This window comes from Hyaena hyaena, unplaced genomic scaffold (genome assembly GCF_003009895.1).
Source record: "Hyaena hyaena isolate Hyena2069 unplaced genomic scaffold, ASM300989v1 scaffold_891, whole genome shotgun sequence".
Taxonomy (NCBI): Eukaryota; Metazoa; Chordata; class Mammalia; order Carnivora; family Hyaenidae; genus Hyaena; species Hyaena hyaena.
This window is the reverse complement of record NW_024081525.1, coordinates 611,799-624,092: the sequence shown is the minus strand read 5'-3', so window position 1 is coordinate 624,092 and position 12,294 is coordinate 611,799. Positions and strand designations below refer to the sequence as shown.

The 12,294-nt window shown below is 43.7% G+C and overlaps 1 protein-coding gene across 2 annotated transcripts in view; it reads right to left on the bottom strand.

Moving 5' to 3' along the window:
- The window catches only part of KIT (KIT proto-oncogene, receptor tyrosine kinase), an 87,186-nt gene that overhangs the window by 71,521 nt on the left and 3,371 nt on the right, over positions 1-12,294 (bottom strand). The window lies entirely within an intron of this gene.

The window sequence follows — 12,294 nt, the reverse complement described above, 5'->3', positions numbered from 1 at the left end:
AAAAAAAAAAAAAAAAGAAAGAAAATAGAGTCCATATACCACTCCATGAAAACAGCGTTAAGTGGTATTCTAGAATTGTGAGGCCAGAAAGGCTACACTGGCCCTACTAAAAGTACAGGGAAACTGACGGTGAACAATAGAAAAGAATCACAGTTGAATTCCAAATTGTTATTTAAAGACACAACAAGGTGCAGAATGACATCCCTAGCATAGACAATAAAATCATGCCAGAAGGAAAGAGAACAGATGAAAACTATAACCCAGTATTTTCAAAATAAGCTGAAAGACATGAAATCAAAGAAGATATAAAGAACCATAAAACCAGAATTTTCGAAACTCAAAAATTAGTTGACTGGAGAAAATGGAAGATTTGAGACTGGAGGTAAAGAACTGAGAACAGAATTAGAAGTAAAAGGAAAAAAATCATTTTGGAAATGAAGGGTAAATTTAAAAAGAAAAAGAAAAAAGAAAAAACAAGCACAAGAGCAAATAAAGTGAATAGTGCCTTGAAAGAACCAGAAGACGGAGAGGAACAAAATTTTTAAATTTACATGAATTATGAAAACACTACAAGGATTTAGGAAAAATGGTTAACATAGAAGACAGCCAAAGAAGATCTAACATACACATAATGGGCATTCCTAAAGCCAACGAAAAAGACTAGAACAGCCAGCAAAAGCTTTGCCCCAAGAAAACATCCCTGGATAAGTACCTATTTAAGAGGTGCATTGTGTCTGGAGAAAAATCAGTGCAAAGCACCCAATGCTGTCAAATACTTCTGGGCTTCAAAGAACAAAAGTAAAATACAAAATACTTCTGGGCTTCAAAGAACAAAAGTAAAATACAAAATACTTCTGGGCTTCAAAGAACAAAAGTAAAATACACTCCTTGGGATATCTAGGCAAACACACCAAGTGAAACGTGAGGGAAAGAAAATCAGACTCTCAGCAGACTTTGATAATGCTGTATGGCAAAAGACAGTACCATAAAATATTACAGATACTTGAGCAAAGAAGATGAGCCAAGGACCTTCTATCAGCCAACCTGACTCAGAAGTATAAAGGCGACAGACAAGCTGTTATGAACACAGAATTCAGGAGATACTTCTCATGAGTGCTTCCTGAGGCATCTAGTTAAGGATGCGCTTCAGAAAACCAAAGTGCCAGGAAAGACAGGGCATAAGGACCAGTGGCCAGGATCAAACATATATTTACTAGTAAAACAAAGAGTGGTAACAAAGGAAATAGAATGTAGGATGGCTATACAGTATGATAAAGCAATTTCAGTATCAGCAAAATTAGGGACAGGAGGACTATATGAAAAGTAGCATATGCTTGCTGATTGTACAGATAGTAACCGAGGTGAAAGAATAGGACTTCAAATGCCAAGCTAGGGGGAGAAAAGGGAGAGGAAAGAACAGGCTTCTAGATAATTTCAATGTTACTCACAGCAGGAAACCAAGAGAGGATGACCCCCACCCCACACCCGTAAGAGCAAAACAACGGTATTATATTAAAGGTATCGGTACAGGGGCGCCTGGGTGGCTCAGTTGGTTAAGTGTCTGACTTCGGTTCAAGTCATGATGTGACGGTTTGTGGGTTCGATACGAATATGATCCAACCTCTAAATCACAAATTTATAGGGAATACAGGGAACAGAGAGCATGTTGACCACCATCACAGACTACGAAAAACCGCCTAGGGCCAGCACTCAGTTTCTTCAACAAAAATGGGGAACTGGGATCTATAATAAATAAGAAATGACTGAAAGACCACATTAACCAAATGCAATATGTGAATCTTGTTTGGAGTCTCAAATGTTGACATATTTGTATAGATCTTTATATTTATTGTATTTCAGTAGGGGAAATGTGAATGCTGGGTCATCAACAACATTGTGGAATTATACTCACTTGGAAGGCTGTGACATTGGCATTATCATTATGTTTAGGGGAAGGGGGGATCTTTGTATCTTACAGCTACATGCTGAGAACATCTGTAGATGAAATTTCACAAGGGCTGAGGTATGCTTCAAAATAATGGCAGGAGGAGGTGGACAGAGATAACGCAGAAACACTGGTTGTTGATCCAACTGTGGAAGCTGGATGATAGGCATATGAAGGTTCCTGACACTATTAGCTATGTCCCAACTGTCCCCATAATTTACTTAACTTAAAGTTAACGTGAGGTCTGATTGCTCCATCTTAAAATGGCTACCACTAGGTTTTCAAACAATCTGAGGAGTTAGTCTAAAAGTCACAGACCCCCTACTGTTTGTTTTTTTTTTTAACCCTTTTCTAGTTAACTGATAGCCAACTTAAACAGGGTCTATTTAAACGAGGCCCTAAAATGCTCACCCAAAACAGTCAGTACTAACCAAGGATGACGACACTGGGTAAGAAGAATTCTCTGACTTGCAAACACTAGTCATATCCTAGAACAAGTCTATCATAGCAGCTGATCTAATTACTTAAGTACCCACGCTTGTATGCCCAAAGTAGGGCTGTTTCATCAAAACGGTTAGCTGATGTCCTCCCAAGCCCTGAGGAACCCTTACGGCCTTCCACCGAAGCTGTGGTCCGTGGGAATACCCTCTTGCCCATGTAACTCAATGGAGTATCACTTAGGCAGTCTGTATCTTGGATTCCTTCCTAAGGATCAACACTAACAATGCCAAAGGCAACCAGAGTCCTACTCGATGTCCAAGAATTGACAGAGAAGGAACTCTATAGTTCTCAGTAATTCACCAGGGTCAAACCCCAAGGGGCAGTGCTCGATTTGCAACTGGAGGGCTTAGGGTATCATGGATCTCTGAAAGGCCACTCTCAGGCTAAGATGAAAAAAAGTCAGATGAAGTCAACATGCTATCCCCTCACCCGGGCCACCTACAGGAACAGAAAAGTGGGACGTGATGCACAGAACACCTGTCAGTGGCTGAATGGCACTGAGTCGGACCCAAAGTGCCCTCTGTGGATCGTACTTATTATTAAACCCAAAGATGGTCAGATTTTAACAAGAAAACGATGGAAGACTTTAAAATGGAGGTGAAGAGCCTCTAATCCCTGGGGACGCACTGAAGAAAGAGCTCTCAGCCTGGACCCCTGAAGCATCTCTCTCAGCTGTGAAAAAGCATTCTGGTACATTCTGAGAAGAACGATTCCAAGCCTCCAGACTGACAACGCACTTTGGCACAGGAAAGGCTCCACGACGCCCTGGTTGGGAAGGCACCTGCCTGTGTTCGCCGTGTGACACATACTTTGTTCAGCCCCCTTCGGTGAGTCCTTCCAGGAACTGCTCAAGCGGCTCCCGGCTCTGAAGTGACAGAGACTGGGGCGGTGAAAAGGCAGAAGAGAAGTGAGAGCTCAGCCCCTCGGAAGGCGGGACCTGTGGCAGATAGGACTCCAGAAAGCTCTCCCTGAGTCGGCCGCTTCCCGCTGCCCTGTTTCTCTTCTTGCCTTCTCTAGCCCCTCCGTCCCCATGAACTTAGGCCCCCAGACTCGCTGAGAAACCTTACCTGTCTCTGCTTCCTTCCCTAACTGACCATAATGTGGAACTGAAATGAATCTAAATTAAGCTGCTTTCTATGAAGAGACCCCAAGACTTTTCTTTCTGGGTTCTTTGTGGGCCTGGGCTCAGGAAACAGAAAGAATTCTCTGGAACAGAAGCCCCAACACGACAAAGATTTTTGCTCCTTGTGTTCACTGTTACATCAGCCTCCTTAATGCTTTAATAATTGTTTATGAACAAAAGCTACGAGTTCTGGGTGCAAGGTCAGTTTCAAAGATACCAAAAGGGACCAAGGGAGTGAAGGTGCGAAGTCTATAGCACTGCAGTTTTATGGCCAGGGCTGCTGCCCCTGACTTCTCGCAGGGAGAGGGAAGCTGGCTACACCCTGCTAAGGGCTGTCATCACTGGCCGGCAGGTCCCCACCTCAGCGCTCAAGGGTCCACTCCGCTCCCTCGGCCAGCCTCTCTTCCGAACGCAGTCATTCTGAAGCTAAGGTGATCATTTTAAGTAATATCCCTCGAAAATGCAGAAATGTAAATTAGGCTACACATTCAGAGTTACTAAAAAATTCATAAACCCTTCTACATATGCTAGTTTATTTTAAAAAGCAGACGAGGGGGTTCTTTCTTTTCTTTTTTTTTTTTTTTTTTATGAAAGTGATGCGTTTTGGTCGAACTGGAAACAAACGTGTCTACTATTTCCCTGGGGTAAATATCCTGACAATACTATCCTAAGTAGAAAAAAACATCTCGACATCCCAATTAACCATTTTCGAGTCGCTGTTCCAATGCCATATTTTGGATTAAGAATGCGGGTTTAATTTAACGATGACAAAAAGCCTCAAGGCCGGGCCGTGTGGTCTTACCAGGCCCTTCTGTAAAATGAAGATCTTCCCAAGGTACGTTGACTCAACATCACCCGTTAAAAAAGAAATCTGGGAAAATCAGAATGGAAATGCATTTAAAACATATTACAAACTAAAATCCCAAGTCACTTTAAAAGTACCCACAGTCTTTCCAAGTAGAGTAATTCTCAATTTTTTTAAAACACAGTCTTGTTTCCTTTTATTTTTTTTCCCCGCTCCCCCCGCCCCCACGGTCTTATTTCCTTTTAAACAGGCACTAGCCAAGTAGGGTAACAGAGAGCCCAAGCCCCCTCCCCTCCATCCCTCTTCACACTTCCAAAATCGCCAGTGTTTTCCCCAGAAGCCAAATCTATATTAGATTCCTTTCTATAAATAGTTCCTTCCAATAAAAAGACACACCAAATAATTTCCGAAGTTCTTTGTGATAATCCCTCCTTTGTTCCGAGTCCTTGCTAAGCAATTCTGCTACTGACCAGCCTGCATAGGTCATTCTATTTAAATTACTGGCAGCCTGGGATTGTTTTTGAAGAATTTTTTTAACACCCTTTGAAATAACCTGAGTCACCTGGGGTAAATCCAAAGGAAGCTAGGTGTTTTGCCTCACTAAAGAACTTTAACAAGAAAAGGAGTAAGGGTTTTTCCTCTTTTCGTTTTTCCTATTTTTTTTTTCCTATTATTATTTTTCAGGAACAAAGCACTCCCTGGCAAGTACCATCATATACCTTTTCTTTAAGTGACTGACTTTTCCTTCCACAAACAGCCCCTTCCCCCACCCACTGCTCATTGCTTTGGGAAGGGCAGTAACCAATGTCCCTAATCACCCTCTAATTACCCTCTAATGCATGGCTGGAGAACCCAGGGCAGAATCTCAGAATGTCCTAAACCATACAGGACCCTTATCAAGTTTTGGGGGTTTTGCTTGTTATTGTTTCGAGTTTTTTTTTTAATGTTTATTTATTTTTGAGAGAGACAGAGACAGAGAACAAGCAGAGAAGGAACAGAGAGAGAGAGGGAGACACAGAATCTGAGTTGCCAGCACGGAGCCTGAGGCAGGGCTCAAACTCTCACAAACCCTGAGATCATGACCTGAGCTGAAGTCCAATGCTTAACCGACTGTGCCACCCAGGTGCCCCTGGGATTTTTGTTTTTTTGTTTTTTTTTTTAAACAAATGAATTTATGCAGACTGCTACATGCCTGGATTATCATTTCACTCAATATTTAAAACCTGCTAATAAGAACCAAAAATCATCCACTGCCACTATTGGAATTTGAGCCTACAAAATCTATAATCTCGCTGGCGGTGATGAGGGAGGAAGGCGAGGGAGGGTAATTAGCCCTGGACTTAAAAGCAACTCAAAGTACATATCCGTGGACCTTCTCTGGATTTGCATTGTACATACAGTATGTGTAATACATGCAGAAGTGAGGTCTGTACTTTTCCATTCTGTAACGTTAATGTCTCTGAATAAGTAACCACTTGACCAGATTACACTTAACAAAAATCTCATCACATATGGCATTATAGGAAATACTGCAATTACTGAAGTATAAAAACCACCCCCAAGAAATTACCCTATCTCACCTTCTTGTGGATTCTTTCCCTGGGAGTCTTCTGGCTAACTGTAACCCTTCCCTTTTGGATTCTTACCTTAACTAGTTCCTTAACCAAGATTTAACTTGGGCCCCAGATCCTCCTCTGAATCAGCCACTCTCCCCCAAAAGCGATGCCTACTCCTCTAATCCGGTGGTGATGAATATGCATCCCGGCTTCTGGACCAGGACTGTTCTTTAAATCTTATTACAAATCGTATTACATTAGCACCCACCCCAGCCCTTATCTTCCCATAGCTCCGAGGCTCCTTAAACACAGGGCTCACATCTCAGACATCATCACACATTTCAACACAAGTGAAATGGTGTGATCAACGGGAAGCTGTTGAATTGCAATTTCATTTCTACCACCTTCCCCTACCGGACGGCTGGCGGATCTGAGATGTACCATCGAACCATGACCGTGAAATGACCAAAGGGAAAGGACAGGTGGGACGGGAAGTCAGGGTGGTGGGTAAACCACAGAGCGAACAATCCGCCCCTGAGTAATCAAGGGAGAAGGACTCCCTTCATCCTTACAGATCTCTTGCCTACATGCAGCACGGCTGGCTTTCTCTCAAAACTATCAGTCAGTTGGGAGATCAAAGAGCAATTCATTCTTAGGTTAGGGTTAATTATGATCCGCTGCAATTTCTCTAGACCTCGAACTTCCACGCATTCCTCTTACTTTGCACTCGGCTAAAGTTATCTCACTGCACAATCCATCTGTGGCTAGACGCCCCCCCACTACCCTCCACGATCAACAACCTGTTTTTAAGCTGTGAGTTCTTTATTGGCTATTTTCGGTACAGCCAAAAATTGTGACGGGTGGTAGATCATATTAGAGTCTAACCAGAACTCAGAGAAGCATTGAACACAAAACCAAGGCAGTGAAGAAGGCAAAATGGGCTGGTTATGTAGAAAAGATTCCCAGACAGACTCTGAAAGGGTCCTCAAAGCAGCCGAGGTAAGCAGGGTCCAACTATTTCAAAATGACAGTTATTTGGCTTTCCTCATATTTGCAGCCAAGACCCTAAAACTAGCTCTGGTAATGCAATAAACTATTTTCCAAACCTCAATCAAAGAATTTTCCTTTAAAAAAAAAAATCTCAATTTCCTTCTGGGGCAATTTACACTATTTTCGTTTCATTCCATTCTTCACTCACATATTACAAACATTTGAAGACTGTCATTCACTAAAACTTCTTCACCTTATCTTCTCTGGCTTAATAAATCCAATTTCTTTAAGTTGCCTTCAAAGAGCCTATTTCCCAAGGCTTTAATCAACTCTGTGTCCTTTTCAATACTCAAAATGTCCATTCTGTTCTCTAAGAAAACCAATAAACATCCTTTAAAAATGGCTTAATGCAGGGTGCCTGGGTGGCTCAGTGAGTTAAGCGTCCGACTTCAGCTCAGGTCATGATCTCACAGTTCATAGCTTCAAGCCCTACATGGGGCTCTGTGCTGACAGCTCAGAGCCTGGAGCCTGCTTCAGATTCTGTGTCTCCTCTCTCTCTGCCCCCTCCCCCCTCCCCCACTCACAGTCTGTCTCGGTGTCTCTCATAATATTTAAAAAATTAAAAAAAAAAAAGAAATGGCTTAATGCAGGGGCGCCTGCATGGCTCAGTGGGTTAAGCATCTTAAACTTGATTTCAGTTTAGGTCATGATCTCATGGTTCATGGGTTCCATCCCCATATCCGGCTCCATGGTGAAGGCGGACAGCCTGCTTGGGATTCTCTCTCTGCACCCCCTTCTCTCTATCTGTCACTTGTGCAATTGTTTTCTCTCTCAGAAATAAACTTTTTGATAAAGGCCTAATCCAGAGAATACAGAATTACCTTCCTATTATAGACTTCTTTTCATGAAAATTTACTTTTCATCACATGACTGATACACAACACACAATTCTTTATAATCCCCATGCCCCACCATTGATATTACACAGCTAAGTTCTATTGACTTTGGGGGGTTAGTTTTGCTCTCACATGGACCTGACCATCTAAGAAGAATCTCATTTGTATCTACCATCACGTGTGGGAAATGGAGTTTCAAGTAAACGCAGCCGGTAAATAGCCACTAAACAAACACAACAGCATCCCACATCATATCCCCCCCTCAAATGGGCTGCCCCTCCTCTGGAGTTATAGTCCCACCGGTTCTCCCAGTTACCCACGCCTACAATAACTCCTGCTCCCCTTCCCCTCAACCTCACCGGTGCCTGACACATCCAAGATGCCTTTTGTGAATTTGCCAAGTGAATTAATTCAGCCGCCTTTATCTTCTTCATGTCTCATAAGTATTTCTCCCTTCTTTCCAGAGCACGCACCCTAACACTCGGGCCCTCACCCCTTCACCCAGAGGCCATTTAAAGAGTCTGTCTGTCCCTCTGTCCAGCTCCCCATCAGCACATAGCTTAGCCATGACACGAACCATTCTGGAAGAGCCCCCTGAGAAACTCTCCCTTAGGTATTTGTACACCCAGGTTCCTATCAGCATTATTCAGAACAGCCAGAAGGCGGAGGCAACCCAGTGTTGTGGATGGATGAATGGAGAAACAAAATAGGATAGGAACTAACTCACGTGCATATGCATATGCATACATACACATGTACATACATTTCCCTCCTTAAGAAGGAAGGGAATTCTGACATAAGCTACAACATGGATGAACCCTGAAGACATTATGTTAAGTGAACTAAGCCAGTCACAACGACAAATACCGAATGATTCCCTGGCATAGTCAGATTCATAGATACGGAAAATAGAATGATGGTTGCCAGGGGCGGGGAGAGGGGATAATAGGCAGCTGGTGTTTAATGGGCACAGAGTTTCAGTTTTGCAGGATGGAAAGTGTGCTGGAGATGGCGTTGCACAAGAAGGTGAATGTACTTAACGCTGCTGAACTGGGCACCTAAAAACGATCAAGATAGTAAATGTCATGATAGCTGTATTTTACTAAAATGTAAACACACACACACACACACACACACACACACACACACACACACGCCCCTCCTTTAGTCTTGATTAACCGATAGCAAGGTGTCCCAAGTTTTCAGAGCAGGTTGGGGACTGGACACTGAGGCGGAGCAAGCAGCCCTGGCCTACTTAGCAAAGCCCACAGAGCCACCACTGGGTCAGGTCCACCTTGGCCCTGACCTCTAAGTTCTTTTCGGGATCTGGACCAAACTCAGCCTTAAATATCCCCTCCCTGCAGTGACCCTCAAGGAGGCCACCTTTCCAGCCTCTTCCCCTCTGACTCCCTCCCCCGGCACCCATCACACCAATTGCAAGATTTGACAATCCTCAAGTAAGATCTTAATGTCTTATCCCCTATTTCCACATCCCCTATTCTTCCAATCGAAGCCTCAACTACAGACACTCTACCCTCCAACGCGCAGAAATTAATCTCAAGTATTACCTCCCATGTGGACACTTTTAAAGATCTCTGATAGCTATCATCTGCCCACCAAGACATAAACCTCTCTTTTGAAATCCTGCCTGAGCACTTTGCACTTCTTTTGACACCAAATTCTATTTCAGTCAGACGCTATGCTCTTACTCCATCCCTCCCCCACCTCTTGCCCACACCTACAGTCTCTGAAAGGACCAAAGCCTAGGGATTCATAGATCTTTGTTAAACGGAGTCTGAAATGTTTATTGAGCATTTATTACATTCAGAGCACTGTACAAGTCTAGAGAACAGGAGATATTAAACCCAGGAGCACCACTGTGTGTCTAGCCTGGGGCAACGGCCAAGTTCAGCTTGCCCCTCACTCCTAGGGAAGGCAATCACAGAAAAGCCCCTCCCTCTTAAGGTGCTTTCCATGTCCCCTTCACAAGGTAACAGGGTTCATGGACCCTACGTGGGCTTCCCTTACTTATTCACCTTGAGAAAATGGTCATATTACAGAGCTTTCCCCTCCTAACCTTGCATCCAGGAATCTGTATCCACCAAAACAGGCTAAGAATAAGGCGAAACAAAGAACCAGGGAGAAAAGTGGTGGACTTTAAAAACAAAACACAACACTGGACATTAAATGTGTACATTTCATCTTAATACCATAAAACCCCTCTACAGAATCTGGTTTTAAACTATTTCCAATTTTTTTCTAAGAGACACACCTGAAAGAGGAACAATAAAATCAGCCTAATAGTGAAGTCCCTGTGCTGTCGCTATCAGGGACGCGATACTAGGCATCTTATGCAAGTGGTCTCACTCCATGGTCAGTCATCCCTGGGTCACATAAGAACAGAAGCTTACTGAGGGGTGAAGTCTTCTCCCAGATCCCATGGCTGGCAAGGGGCCAAATGGATAAAAACCCAGGTTGTCCTGGGACGCCTGGGTGGCTCAGTCAGATGGGCATCCGACTTCAGCTCAGGTCATGATCTCGCAGTTTGTGGGTTCGAGCCCCGCATCGGGCTCTGTGCTGACAGCTCAGAGCCTGCAGCCTGCATCAGATTCTGTGTCTCCCTCTCTCTGCCCCTCCCCTGGTTCATGCTCTGTCTCTGTTTCTCAATAATAAATAAATGTTAAAAAAAAAAAAAAAAAAAAAAAACAGGTTGTCCCTTTCAGACCCCGAGCTCTTAACTCTGATGCCACCTGCCCCGGCTAACAATTTGGCTTAAAGTTTGCAAGTGTCAAACCCCTAGCTGTCAGAATATTCAATGGAAGATATCTAACAAAGTGTGTCGTAAGCAAAATGTTAAGCGTGAAGGCTAAAGTATAAAGTGAGTGGAAACATCAGCAGATGTGAATGTTTTCATTAGAGAAATCTTGTGGGTTGTTTTTCTGGGAGAAGGGGGAAAGAAAAAGTCCAAGATCTGTTCAGACTCTGAGTAGTGATTCTGAATTGTTAGGTCAAAAGCTGCTTAAGACTCAAAAATGAAAGTTTATTTCACATTAAAAGCCATCACATTAGTGCCTATTGCTACCTACTCGCAAAGATTACAAAGAGAAGCAGTCAAATTCTACATACTCATGGAGGTTACTCATTTATTAGGTGCCCGTCCCATCCCGGGCCCTGTGCCAAGCATCTGTACAAGAATCTCTTCCTAATCTTCAAGGCAATCATCTTAGAGTAGGTATCATTTCCATTTCTGGAATAACAATAATTCCTCTTGTACAGATAATAAGTATGACTGGCATGTATTATGTTTGTACTAGAAGCGGGCCAGGCAGCCCCATTCTAAAAACTTCGTATGTAGAAACATGTATACTGGCCCAGAGAAGTTAAGGGGTTTGCCATAGTCACACAGCTGAAAAAAGGATGAGAAAGTAAGTTCAGCAGGGTAACCAACTTGTTCCAAGGGCCCAAATGTGTCAGCCATGGGGCCAGCAGACTAATATGAGACTGTCTTCGCTCTCCAGGCCGGTGCTCCGACAGCTAGTTACCACCGTGGTCCTATCCCGCTCACCAGGGCCTGAGGCTAAATGCCTAGATGTCCAAGGGCAGGAGAGAATGGTATTGCATAGCGCCTCCTAAAGAGGACTGGTCTCTGAGTTCAAGGAAACAGAGAAATCGAGATTTTGACATAAATTCAGATTTTTAAGTATTGCCTTGCTGTTTCCTTAAAAAGAATCACATGGCGGTGGGGGGGGGGGGGGGCAAAACCAAATGGGTCCATGGACTTTCAGCTTGTAAGCTCTACTTATTTACAATCTGAGGTCAAAGATGGGCTGTCTCCTGTCCAAAATGTCCAAAATCAGAGATGCTAGGCCAGGCTTACTCGGTCCCGTCACTTTCAACAAAGATTTACACTGGCTTTGCCCTAGATTCACACTCTTACCTCTGCTAACTTCCCTATAGGCCCTCCTCACTCTGGATGCAGCCTCCAAGAAGCCCTCCATTCAGGTCACAGAAACTGCATATGAAATTTTGCATCTTTAAAGTCCCTTCAAAGGTCTTTCAGTCCCTTGTTTTGAAAGTTACCACACAGGAATTCAGCAGAAGGCAGCACTTCCCACGTCCCCCTCTGTCAGCTGTTAAACTAAACTCTGTCCGGATCATGCTGCTGCAGCCTTGACCAAAGCCTTTCGGGCCTTCCCATACTGCAAAGGCCAGCCTCAAGAATTCCGCTCAGGACCCTGCAGCTCATTTCCTGGTGTCCTTCTTTAATCAGCTGGGGGAGCCTTGAGGAAATGAGTCAAAATCCTAAGGGCAGCTTCTAACAGCTGTCAACAACAGCAGCAAAATCCATCACCAAAACAACATGTGCATGCAAAACGCGCTCCAAGGGGGGCCCACAAGACGGCCCATTTCTGACAAGAATCTGTTTGGGTGGTAAAGCCCTAAGCGGTAAGCTGCCCTTAGATCTCATGGAGCCCATT